This window comes from Amblyomma mixtum, chromosome 5, assembly GCF_055824585.1.
Source record: "Amblyomma mixtum isolate Tamu chromosome 5, ASM5582458v1, whole genome shotgun sequence".
NCBI classification, from domain to species: Eukaryota; Metazoa; Arthropoda; class Arachnida; order Ixodida; family Ixodidae; genus Amblyomma; species Amblyomma mixtum.
In genome coordinates, this window is record NC_143016.1 from 53,559,883 (window position 1) to 53,573,644 (window position 13,762).

Genomic DNA, 13,762 nt, shown 5'->3' on the forward strand with positions numbered 1-13,762 from the left:
CGCCGCCTTCTTCGTCGCCCGCTTGTGAGCCTCGCTGTCGGGTCCTCAACGCCCCGCTATCTGAGGGTTCCGCTCGGCTCGGGAGATTTCACCCTCGCCAGCTACGACCTATAGGTGTAGCTGCAGGGCAGCTGGGTCCAACAAACGTCGGCGCTACGGGAACCCGACGAGGCTCATCGAGCAGCGGACAACGTGGGAGGCGCCTGCGTCTACGACCACCACATCCTATGGGGCGACCGCTGAAAGCTGTGGCGACGCTCAGGTGGCGCTTCCGCCACTGCGGGGAAGCGGATGCCTCGTCTGCTACGCGCCGCTGGGGACAGGCGTCAGTGCTGTTGCGCACCGCTTTCGAGATACGTGCAAACGTACATGCGGCGAGAAAATTATTGCTGCTCCTTTAACGCAGATTAAACGTTGTAGATTGGACTTTGTGGCTATTTTATTTAACACTGATGTTGGCAGAGAGAGGAAGAATATTTTCTTCTCGGCGTCACATTATGCGCCGAGAGACCTATTAACGCTAGGTGGTCAGCCTGAAGTGTCCAAAGCCATGTGGTGGATGTGGCATTTGGAGAGTCAGTTTTATTAACTTTGCATAAGGGTAGAGGCAGGGCAGTAGTCGGAACGCGCCAGAAATACCACCGAACTATTCTTTGGAAGAGAAATTCGAGAGGCCCGTGTACTATGCGATGTCAGTACACGTTAATGAACCCCAGGTGGCTGAAATTTCCGGAGCCCTTCACTACGGCGTGTCTCATAGCCCGAGTCGCTTTGGGACGTTAAACCTCGTAAACGAAACCAAACCTTGACTCGCGGCTGCCAGGTCGCTAGACAATACTCCAGTGTCCGTTATCCACGTGCGAGAATATCTGATTAGCCTTCGCCATCGACAAGGCCGACTATGCCTCGGCAAGAGGAATTCGTTATTTAACGTTTTTGCTGTCATCAAAATGGTTCCGAATTGGTATTTTATTGGTTCCAATAAACCAAGCCAAACGAGAAACAGCGACTGAAGGGTCCACTGTTTCTCGGAAGCCAGCTACAGCGCCAGCCAAGGGGGTTTAAAACATTAATTCGCAGGTCCGATCTAGGCGGCCCTGCTTGAACCTATTAAGGTGGCAGCTTGGGCTTGTTGGTAACACATGTCAAGGTAACACATGTCAAGGTAACACACGTCAAGGTAACACAGGTAACACATGTCAATGTTTTTTTTTTGTTGACATCTGCTTGAACCACTTGCTCCAATGTGCGCTATATTAAGTGCCACATTTTTTTATGGGTACGCATACTACAACACTAAACCACTTTCTTTTCAAACGACCTTGTCGCCAATTGTTTTCATGGGTGCTCGTTTCTTTTTTTCCCAGCTGGGAAAAAGATGAAGACCGGCCGGAGAGACAAAATAAGCAATGCTCCCTGGCCTATCCCCCGACGTGGGTATGTGCCATTAGGACTGAGGAGATCATCATCATCACCATTAAATACGCCCGAAAACACATTTGGGCCTATTCGAAATTGAGCCTCTCAAAATTTGCGCCCGTTTAATCAACAAATAAAAAAAATGTTCAGTGATCTCAAAGAAGCGAAAAATAAATGCATGTGATCTGAAGGGAGCGAAAAAAAAATTGGCTGTGGTTTGACCAATGGCCATCCCGAGTAGAGCTGCGGAAGCAACAGCGCGGCAATCGCGTTGTCAACGCCATCCGCACCAAGAACTTACAAAGACAGAGACCGTCTCATGGCGCCAACTCCAGACGGACACTTTCCCCAATCCCAAAAGGTTCCATAATATATTTCCTGAACGGTATATGCCGATGTGTAAACACTGCAATATCCCAGCAGACCTCCTTCATATGGTCTGGACTTGTCCACGACAACACATGCCAACACCCACACAACATACCTGGGAGGCTCGTCTACGCAGCTCTACTTATAGACGACCAACGAAGGCTCATCGGTCTCGCTCTAGAGGCTGCCAGACTCCAAGGAGTCTTGGCCGACCCCTAGATCTGGGCCTTCGGCCCTTTGACTGTTATAATAAATGTTTTCCAACCAACCAACGGCAATAACATTATGAACGCCGACGGCCTATTGCTTCTGCGTCGCGTTTCTGCCGGCAAACGTTTTCAATGCCTCAGCCCATATCTCTCTCTCATCGCCCCACGTACGTACATATAAGGGGGATTAAGGTGTCGACTGACCCAAAGCAAAGGAAAGGCGCATAACTGCCCTCTTGGAACAGTGGACAACTCAGTCGTTTAACTACATGGCGGTAGTGACGCCCATGTGTGCTGCTTGCGTTGGATAGGCCGTCGGCGTTCGTTGTGTTCGTTGGCGTTGACAACGTTTTACACTGCGATTATTTTAAGGAAAAGTGCGCATAATGGCTCCCTGGGTTAGTGGACGCCTGAATCGTGCTTATAGGAACCAACACCACCTAGACGAACTCTAGGTGGTGTTGTAGGAACGTGCGGTGATGAGAGAAAGATGTAGGCTGCGCGTTGCTTTCCAGATGTTCGCCATGTGACGTCACTCGCTCCTCGTGCATGCGCAGTTATTCATGCTGGCAACATCTGCCATTAAGCCTGAGGACATCATCATCATCAACGTTAGCATTGATAGCGCGTTCTTTCATTCCTCTGAAGATCGTGCCACAGCAACAGCTACTTCCCATGCTGACAGTGTACTACGGTCCAACGTTGGCACAGTCTCCCGAGTGCAACATCTTTCAGAGTAAGTGGAGTTTCTTTTCTCTTTTTGTTGCGCTCCCTTTAGCGTAGTTCCTCCGGCAAAAATTTCCGAGACTTCAGATACTTTCTCCGCTATTTGCACTAACCGATCGACAGCTCTAAAAGGAGGTCGACGGGATGGTTACCTTAGGCCTAAGATGGAATTCATGACTCAGGTGACCAAAGTGGCTTTTTCTTCCGCAAAGAGGATTTATGAACGGTCTAGTTTTTTCTAAGCTTGGCATTTCATTGCTGCGCTTTCGTGCGCTCGCGCTCCTTGCAGTTTAAATACTTCGTGAAATGCTTCTCTGGGCCGCCGAGGGAGCAGGGACGCTCGCGTCCCGCCCAGACGCTGCTGGCGTTCTAGTCTGGCAGCCGTGGCCCGTCTCTGTTGCGTTGGTGTTTCACTCCCGAACATAATAACCACTTCTACACTGATGATACATTCATTCAAATGCCTTGGAACGGTAAGCGCTCGCGATGCCTATTTGATGATGCACTGGTTCCAAACATTTTCAGCGGCGTCCTTCGTTCGCAATTCTCTCAAAGTTCTAGTAGGCAATATATGCATGCTAGGAAGGCTGGGCCCGTATTACGGAACTGTCAAATCAAAAACTTGTCAAAAACTCGTCAGAAACTCGTCAAAAAGCCCCGCCGTAGCCGCGCTCATATTGGTCGGCCGTGTCCGGCGGCCTTGTTGCTTTCTTGCGTCATGGGTGGCTGGCGTTTACGTCACGGACATGACAGAAGTGGTGACGTTGCACGCCTAATTATGCAGGCGCATTTTGACGATTTTTTTTGACGGCTTCGAGGCGGTCAAAATTGAGTTTTTGACAGAAAATGGCGGCGGCGTCAGCGGCGGCGTATGTGGCTGTAAGACTGAGGCGGCTGCGGCGACGCGAGCAACGTCGAAGGAGGGCGTACAAAGACGCGTTTGACTTGCCGGACGAGCTGTTCCGACGCCTTTTTCGACTGGAGAAGCAGACTGCGGTGTGGCTGTGCGGCGAACTCGCCGATGAATTGGGAAGTGTGCGTGCGAGCGCGCTGTCGGTGCAGCAGCGGATGCTGTGTGCACAGCGGTTATTTGCGACCGGCGGCTTTCATGCAAGCTTCAGCAGCCGACGACACCTCTGTGCCACAGCTACATACAAATAAAACATGCTTATGCTGGCAAAGAACTTTATTTTCCCCTGCAAATCGCACTTCGTGGTCGTCTTCTGTTTACCGGTCGAGGAAAAAGAAACAGACGACCACACATCACATACAACGCTTCACGCTTTGACACTTTTGTCATCGATCGTAAAAGCCGAACAACACAGACCTTAACAAGCTGGCTTCGTCGATTTTTCCGCACTTAGATCAACCGCACAGTACCTTGATTTTCGACGCCGCGTAAGAAAACAGTATCAAGGCGTGGAACAGCTGTTTCCGTGCAAAGCGGCTTGTTGACGTTTTACCGCCGTCTGCGCACCCCCGCGGCAGCAAAAGTTACCCACTAGCAAATTGAATAGCCTAACTTCTTCCGCTTCTTGTTTTTCTTTATATTTTTTAGCTTTAAACATCATTTTTTGGCAAAATAAAATAATAATTATTTTTATCGCTGTGCATTTCTTTACTCGTTTACCAAAAATTTAGCAGACGGTCCCTCGTCGTGCAGGCAAATGCTTCGGGGCGCCGCTCTGCTGCAATTGGCTGATTCCTCGTTGCGTCAATTTTGCGTCAGGCGTCGACGTCACATCGTTTCGTCATTTTGACGTCACTGTCAATAACTTTTGACAGATTTTTGACAAAGTTCCGTAATACGGGCCCTGATCTAGGCATGTAAGTACCTAAGTGAACAGGTGACTTTTAAGCTCACATTCGTGATTCTAGCGAACAAGTGCCATGTTCTGAGCGTCTCTCGGAACGCATCGTTCTTAACCGCTTTCCTTCTGTTTGGCGTCTCCTTGCCCGATAGTCAAGACGGTTTCAGAATGGGCTGGTTTGTAACCTTGGTCTTATCGCTCTATCCGTACGTTACACGCTCCCTGCAATTTAAATATGCCAAATGCTTCGCTGCGCCACTGAGGGAGCAGAGACGCTCGCGTCCTTCACAGACGCTGTTGGTCACCTGCGGTTGGCGACTGCCAGGTAGCAGTGAATGGTTGGTTGATCGCGAGAGTTTGCTCACACAATGAACGCTGCGGCCTATTTCTGCAGTGCTGCGTGTCTGCCACAAAGTTGTCAGCGCTAACGTATGCAGCCCACGTCCCTCTCATCACCCCACGTACTCAAAGCTCGATCCAGGCGTCCACTGACCTGGTCTTGCAGCCCTTCCCCTCTCTGCTTCGTTGGCGTTTCAGCCGAGAACATAGCCAATTCTCCACTGATGCTACGATGCTATATTTTTTAAGAATGAAATGCTTTTAGCTCCCGTTGTCGGCAGTGTGGTGACGTCACGCCGAGACCGAGAGCCATAATCCGGGCACAGAAATCCACTAAATTCCAGTCATCCGGGCTCTGAAACGAGAACATCCGGGCACCGTACGAGACTTAACGAGATTTAACGAGACTCTCCAAGCCCTCCTACGCGACCGGCATGCAAGCGCCGGTTGGTCTCCAAACGAGTCACAAAAAATAACTGCTGCCAGTGCCTTCTCAATGTTTATCAAGATATCAGTCGAGCTGTGCGTTTGAAAATGCACGGAATTATAATTTCCGATTTCTAATAACGCGTGCAAAAAGCACATAAAGGCCACGATACACTTCGTTGTCATACGTGATCTCTTAGGGGCTTCGCGCATCGAAGCAAAGCCGCGCAGGCGCACAGGGGCCCGGGGGAGAAGCGCTGCGTTCAAAGGGCAAGGCATCGCGCCGAACGGGTGGTGGCGTTCCTCCCTTCCTTTACGGTGCGGTTCGGGTGTCCACCGAGATGACAGAGAATTACTGCCCCATTTCCTTTCCTAAAAAAAAACCTTGCGTTCAAATGGCAAGGCATCGCGCTGAACTGGTGGTGGCGTTCCTCCCTTCCTGTACGGTGCGGTTCGGGTGTCCACCGAGATGACATTAGGCCCGTAAACATTTCATGCTTACTCTACTCTCGGTTACGGCAGAGGCAGAGATTTTTTGAAAGAAGTGGTCCTAAAATAAAGATATGTTCCTCTTATCCTTAACGAGGGGTTTCCCCGGGGACATTTATACATAGAGGTATGAGAAAATTAGGACAATTTTGAAACGAAAGTTTACCTACACTTGCGCACTCACTAGCTCATTGTGATGCGAACAACTTCTGGGACAGTCAAGAATTACAAATGAACGCAGTAGTTTAAAAAATAACCCTTCCCCACTACATCGCCCTTTAAAAACAAACAGTAACCTCCAAGAATCTCTTCGTGTCAACTCACGATCACTGTTCATTGCTAGGTTACATGTCAAGGCACTGATATCGCACTGATATCGCACAATACGCGGGCCTCTAGAATTTCTGCTCCAAAGATATTCAACCGCCGCGGCCGGGACCGAACCCGCGTCTTTTGGGTCAGCAGCCGAGCACCATAACCACTGAGCCACCGCGGCGTTTGTATTTCTTGCGAAGAAGTGGTAGCATGTATAGCGAGCGTCTCTTGGAACGCATCGTTTTAAAGTGTTTTCGTGCCGCTTGGCATCTCTCTCTTTAGTCACTCGATAACGGCAAAAGTGTACCTTGCTTGCATGACCCTTCCAAACGAAAGTGTACCTTGCTTGCATGACCCTTCCAAACGAAAGCGTATAGGTTTGGTTTATTGGGGTTAACGTCCCAAAGCGACTAAGGCTATGAGAGACGCCGTAGTGAAGGTCTCCGGAAATTTCGACCACCTGGGGTTCTTTAATGTGCACTGACATCGCACAGCACACGGGCCTCTAGAATTTCGCCTTCAAGAAATTCAGCCGCCGCGGCCGGGATCGAACCCGCGTATTGTCGCGTCCTTTCGGCGTTACTTAATTGCAGTCGACGCCCCCAAGTATTGGGGATGAGGGTCTCCTGTTACGAAATAGGAGGCTGCCCGGGCGTGTTCGCTGTTTTGGAAGTGGTTCAGGTTCGGTAAAAAGCACCACCGTAGTTGCAGATATCTCCAATTTCTTTGATTCCCTCCACGGTGGCCCTGTGCCTTAAGCTCAAAATGAAGTCGCGGGTTCGATCCCAGCCGCGGCGGTTGAATTTCTTTGGAGGAGAAATTCTAGAGGCCCGTGTACTGTGCGATGTCAGCGCACGTTAAAGAACCCCAGGTGGCCGAAATTTCCGGAGCCCTCCACTACGGCGTCTCTCATAGCCTTAGTCGCTTTGGGACGTTAAACCCCATAAACCAAACCAACCAACCGAAGTATTTTCAATGAATTTCTTTCATAGACCCAAAGATGTCGACGTTGCACTCTGGCTGCAGTCATGCTATGCATACTCTCAGAACTAGTATATATGCTTTTTTTTTTGTTCTTGCTGTTTTTTAAAAGTAGTGTCCTTCGGTTTATACGGTGACATATACATTTGTATTAAGCACGAACTCATGCTGAATTTACAGCAGCTATAGAAGACTGAGTGAACATGAAAGACTGTAGCAGCGCAGTCTAAAGAGCATAACCTCGAGTTGTGAGCGTTGTTACGCCGTGCACCACACGGTGAAATACATTTTAGGAATCGCTTCCTCGACAGAAGCGTTCGTTATAACGAATTATTTTGCTTTTCCTGCAGGCGACAGAATTTGTGTTCGCAATGGCCTCCTGCCACCATCCCTCTGCCACCACCAGCCACTGCAGACGTAGCCAGATGGGCCGCCAGACGCAGCAGCTACACACGGACCAAAGGGAACAACACTTGCGGAGGCAGAGTGACGATGAAGGCCTGGCCGGAGCTGTCGACAGTTTACACCAGAGCTTCGTGCAACGACCAGCCTTCTTCTGTGCTGATCTCCTTTCAACGGGGTTACCGGAAGTGATGTGCGGAGAAGCCCGACTGCTGTGCTTCCACGAGGCTAGGTCGTCGATGAGCCAGCATCCTGTGGACGCGGTTCGCAGGGGAGGCCTCGTAGCAAGCGTGCGAGGCTCCACCGCCAAGGGTAATGGTCTTCGTCGCCCGCTCCGGTGCCTGGCTGTCGGGACCTCAACGCCACGTTATGGGAGGGTTGCACTCGTCACGGAATACTTCGCCCTGTCCAGCTACGACATACAGGTGTAGGTGCCGGGCGGCCGGTTCCATCAAACGTCGGTTCTCCGGAGACCTTGACGAGGTTCGTCGAGCAGAGGTCATCATCGAACTGTACCACGGTGGAGCCAGTGGCTCGTCTACTACGTGCCGTTGGTTACAGGCACCAGTACCGACGTGTACCCCTCCTTATGGACTGGATACGTGCAGACCTGCATGTGGTCAGAAAGTTATTGCTGCTCCGTTAACGCATATTAAACGTTTTAGATTCGACATTGTGGCTATTTTATGTAACATGGAAATGGGCACAGAGAGGAAGAATAGTTCTCTTCGTCACATTAATCGCCGGAAGACGTATTAACGCTAGGCGGTAAGCCAGTAGAATCCAAAGCAATGCGGTGGATGGGGCATTTGAACAGGCAGTTTTTTTTAACTTGGCATAATGGTAGAGGCAGGGAAACGGAGCTGCCGAACATGTCCCTATCCCGAATACTGCGTATGGAAGAGCTCCAGGAAGGCTTAATTGCTGGACGTTTAGCATTGCTGAGCACGAAAGTTTGTGCGAAAGCAGGTTTTTGCAGGTGGACAACATCGCCGTGTAGTACCTTAGTGGTCCACTGACCCAGGCAGCCAGTTATGCTCCATTTCCTCAAAATTCTCGGGGTCTACAGTGTGTGCGCTAACGCCAGTAAATCTATCGAACGCCGGCCGACTATTGTAGCAGTGTTGCTTTTCTGCCGAAATATCAACGCAGACTCAAGCAGCGCGCATATCTGTGTCCGCCACGTAGCTCGAAGCGCGACTGAGGTGTCCGCTCTCCCAGCGAGACATTTATGCACGTTGCCTTTCCTTTCGTCACTTTTGTGCACAGATGGTTGCTGTCCTCAAGGAGTTAATGGCATGCAACCACTGCGGGAGATTGGCCAAGAGATGGGGGGCGACTGACAAATGCACAAAAACTTTTCCGTACGTTTTTCAAATAATAAAAAAGAGGCCGGTGTACTGTGCGGTATCATCATCATCTTCTTTTTCATCATCATCATAATCATCATCATCATAGCTTGACTATGCCCACTGCAGGGCAAAGGCCTCTCCCATGTCTCTGCCTTCACTACGGCGTCCCTGATAGCCTTAGTCGCTTTGTGATGTTACTCTCACAAATCAAGCCTAAACCATGAAATAAGAAAAAAACAGAAGATGGAACATTGATGAAGACGACGACGGGAATTGCACAGCGCGATAGTGTGGAAGTTAACAGGCGTGATTGGCTAAGGCGATATCATAGTGCTCTCGTGCGAGCGAAGCTGATCTGTTCGTGGTGGTGGTGGTGGTGGTGGTGGTGGTGTAAAACACTTATTTATACTCTCTACAAGAGAGGTATTGCTTGGACCGGGCCTGAAGGGCCCGGCCCTCACAATCACTAGGAGGGATCCCTAGTACGGGGCCTCTGTGACCTCCGCGGCGGCCCGGGCTCTTGTCACCACGGCTCGTTGGTCCCGGAGAGTTGAGGAGCCGAGCAGGACAGCCTCCAAGTCCTCTCGGGTGAGGTGGGAAAGCAGGATTGGCAGGGCATGCCCACACCATATGATACGTCCCCGCAAACACTTCTCTGCAGCGTGGACACTCACCCGAAAAGGCGGAATTGAAATTTTTAAGCACTGCCGGGCATAGTACCGTGTTTATACCAAAGGCGAAGAAGCCATCGCTCCTCCGCCTTCTTGAGGCCTTTACTGGGAGGTTGATGTCCGTGAGAGGTTTGATGCAGTATAGAGGTCTCCCGAAAAGTAATAGCTGGATCAGGCAACGGTAGAGGCGTGCGGGTGGTAGCGTGCGCTACCTTATTTTCCTTTATCCCCGCATGTGCTGGGGTCCAGATGATGGTGCGCCGGGTTGGGAAACGCCGCTACTCACCTCTATGTGAAAACTGGAAGGTACGATCTGGAATTTGTCGCTGTTCAAAATTGCGGCAAGCTCCCATTGAGTCGGTGATAATGACTCGGGACGCTGGATCCGCGGTTGTAAGTGCGATAGCAACTTCCTCTGCGAATGTAATGTTGGGGGCACGGAAGGTGAGGCCCTCAACTGGGTTGTTTTGTGGACGAAGGCAGCCGTGTACCAACTCCTATTGTGTGGAGCGGCCGCGTCCATGTAAAATACCCCTGGTCGAGCAACATACTGCTCGGAAATGGCCTCCGCTCGCGCTAGGCGGCGGTCATCATGGGCATCCTTTCTCATGTTATTGGGGAGGGGGTGAATCTGCAGGGCGAAGCGCCAGGCCTCGGGCAGGGATACCCGCTTCTCCTGTTGGATTGTGTAACTGATGTGGAGGTGGGTCAGAAGACGGCTACCCGCACGTGTTTTGCTTAGCTGCAAGTATTGATTGTTGAGATGAGCCTCACGCAGCTCATCTCAAAGTTGTTCATCTCAAAGCTCCCAAAGTTGTTCGTCGCCCCCAGGGCGAGGAGGCGTTGGTTGGATGTTGCAATGAAGAGGTCGAGAGCTCTCTTAGAAATTTTGCGGAGAATAACTTCGAGAGTGTTCGCGCCGGCGCGGGTTCGAAACCCAGTGACAGCAATATTTATATTGCCCTAAGGCGCCTCTCCTCTAGGGGGGGGGGGGGGGGGGGTGAAAACTTTTATTTGGTGGAATAGAGCTTGGGAGCCACAGAGTGGCCCCGCTACATGGTCGGCGGCGTCCCTAGTCCGGGACACCGCATGACGTGGCCCCGTCTCGCGCCCGTTTCACCAGAGCCCTTTGGGACTCAAGCGAGGAGCAGTTGAGAAGGGAGGTCTCCCATGCCTCTCGGGAAGGGGTAGGGGAAGGGGGAGGTGGATATTTTGAGTACATGCCCACCCCATGTGGAAGATATACAGGTCTCCCCACAGTGCGGGCATCGCCCATCCTTATTAGGATCGTAACGTTTTGTGATTGCAGGACAGAGTACAGTACCTGTCTGCAGACGCCTTAAAGTTCGCTTTTGCGTCTTAGCCCCTTTGCAGGGGCCGGGAAAAGGCGGTGGTTGTCGCTATAATTTGTTGTTATTTCCCTGAACCGCAGCAGCGGCTGGTTAGTCTCCAAGCCAGAAGAGCTGGGATGAGGCACCCGGTGAGTAAGCGCTCGGGCAGCCGCGTCAGCGGCCTGATTACCTGGTAAGCCCTGGTGGCCAGGAGCTCGAATGATTATTTTCGGTGTTGGATCAGTGGCAGTCCGTCTTACAATACAAGCGGCTAAGGGGGAGATCTCCCCTGCCAAGTAATGACCATATGCTTTAAGGGAGTCCATGATGATGATTTTCGAATTGGCGTGGGCCGCAGCAAGCGCTATCGCGGGTTCGAAACCCAGTGGCGGCATTATTTATATTGCCCTAAGGCGCCTCTGCTCTAGGGGTTGAGCTTGGGAAAGGGAAGAAGCCTTTTCTGTTGGACAATAAAGTCGATTCACTCACTATATCTGCAGATATCTGAGAGGCTTAGCACATACCTCGCCCCTTTTCAGGACTGCTGGTGAAATTGTGCTTTCGTACTAAAAATGCACCAAGTAGCCCCGTAAATAGTTCTTCACTGCCAGGAATGCTTAGCGGGCGTACCGATGCCTCCGGGGGTTTAAGCAATCAATGATGACCCACTGAGAATGTTTGGCCCACAGTACGTAATTATGCTATCTAACCCAACGTTGATCTAACTCGCTGAATACTTCTACTGACGACGACGACCTTCATATAACCTTCCTTCCTTCGGTGGATGAAAGGAAAGTTGCTTCATGAAACAAAATTTGGCTGTGGTTTAGCTCTGGTTAACCCTAGTTGAATTGTGAAAGCAGTTGAGTGCGTTGTCTCTTCCTCGCTTCGTTCTTTCGTCATTGCCTCTATTTCACGCTCCCCATAACGACTAGAATCCATTGAGGCGAAGCGCATATATATATATATATATATATATATATATATATATATATATATATATATATATATATACCCCCTGCGAAGCGACACCTCCTCTCCCTTTATCCCAGCGGAGCACATCAGGTGGAGCGAGCAGCGACGGCAGCGGCGTCGACGGCGGCGCCATCTGTTGGAGCACGGATGCGGCGTTGCTAGGCAGCTGCGGCTCAAGGTCGTTTGTGGGCCACGGCATGCGGCAGAAGTGCGACCACGCCACGAGCCGAGCTGGCTGGTTTAGTGTTGCTTTCGCAACAAAACCGGAGTCGTTCGAGTCGTTTTATGGATGAACTTTTGCATCCATCGAAGAGTTCGAGGTGGTCGTCATCCTATAAGGTTGCTCTGCTGATCTCTCTAAGCCACAGCTGCAACCCATTGCTTTTGAGGAAATGGGAGGCGGCACTTCCCTCAAGTGGTCGAAATTAATGCGGAGCCCTCCACTGCGGCACCTCTTTCTTCTTTCACTCTCACCTTCCTCCCTTCCCTTACAGCGCAGTTCGGGCGTCCACCGAGATGTGAGGCAATTACTAAGCCATTTTACGTTTCTCAAAAACCAATTTTCAATTTTCGAAAAGGCACGCGACATGAGCTGGGCTACAAGCCGCGGGACTCCGGTGCAGTCGGAAGCTGCGCTATGCAGTTCGACTCTAGAAAAGCAGTAAAATGAGGCGATACGAAAAAAAAATTTGCTGTGGTTAACTACTGTTGAACCTAGTACGAGAACCTAGTCCCACATTTTGCATGCCCGGCTAACCTGAGGCTGCCATGGTGTCCATCATGGCGTCATAAACATGGCGGTATACTTTGGCTTATATCGGGTGGTCACTACGTCGGTTGATTGGTGGTCACTTGTGAAGGATGTCATAGTTATGGTGGTGTCCGCCATGGTGGACACCACCTTAGTTTACATGAGGGTGGTCACGTGGTTGCAATGGCAGACTGCAATGACACGCCAATCTGATCACATGATCAGCCGCCGTCTTGAACTGGGATGGAACTACAGTGCCTATTCCAGACACTAACTGAACACGACAAGAAATGTTCGAACGTGAGTAGAGAGAGAGAGAGAGAGCAAGCCTTTAATAAAACCAATATAGAGGATTAGCCGGCGCAGATAGTGAATGCCGGCATCTTCTTCGTCCGCGTCCTTAGTCCGGGATGCCGCAAGGTCCCGCCGCCTCGCGGGCCCGGCGTGCGAGGGCAGCTTGCACCGTTGCACTCGAGCCATAGAGAAACATAATACGTAAGTATGTTTCTCTATGCTCGAGCACTCGAGGAGGAAGGTCTCCCAAGCCTCTTTAGTGGGATGGGGAGAGAAATGGGTCTGTGTTCACAGGCCCACACCATGGGAGGTTGAGAACACAGCTCGTCACAGAATGGGCTCAAAGCTTCACTTTCGGGTCATAGCGAGCAGCCACTGCGGGACACCAGTAGGTGTTCGTCTGTAGCTGTCGCAGAAAGTGTTCGCATGCCTTCGAAAGCCCCTTTGCCGGTGGAGGAAGCTGGCGATGCCTATTTTTGTGATCGTCGACAATTTCTCGAAACCGCAGAAGCGGTCGGCTAGGCACATCGGCTGGGGAGGACGTGGAAGTAGGCGCCCGGAGGATGAATGCTCGGGCAGAGCCGCATTCTCAGCTTCGTTTCCGAGGAGTCCCTGATGGGCCGGCGCCCACAGGATGCGTCTAGGCGTGGGTTCGGTGTCTTTAACGGCGTTGTAGAATATGTCCCAGGCTGTAGCAGTAAGAGTTAACGCTTGTAGCCGCATATCCGGGGTTTCAGCAGAGTGTGCATGTGTGTGAAGCCTGAGTAGGCAGTGGACACCTCAGTCGCGCTTTGAGGTACGTGGCGGGGGTGTCCACCTGCCAAAAACCGTGCTTTCGCACATTATTTTGTGCTTAGCGACGCTAAACCACCAGCCATTTTTTTAGCCTTTAAACGTATACT

The 13,762-nt window shown here is 51.1% G+C and overlaps 2 protein-coding genes across 3 annotated transcripts in view; both read left to right on the forward strand.

Moving 5' to 3' along the window:
- The window catches only part of LOC149342185 (uncharacterized), a 93,326-nt gene that overhangs the window by 55,094 nt on the left and 24,470 nt on the right, over positions 1-13,762 (forward strand). The window lies entirely within an intron of this gene.
- Positions 1-13,762, forward strand: part of LOC149342187 (uncharacterized) — a 47,334-nt gene that overhangs the window by 18,985 nt on the left and 14,587 nt on the right. The gene's annotated exons all lie outside the window — the stretch shown is intronic.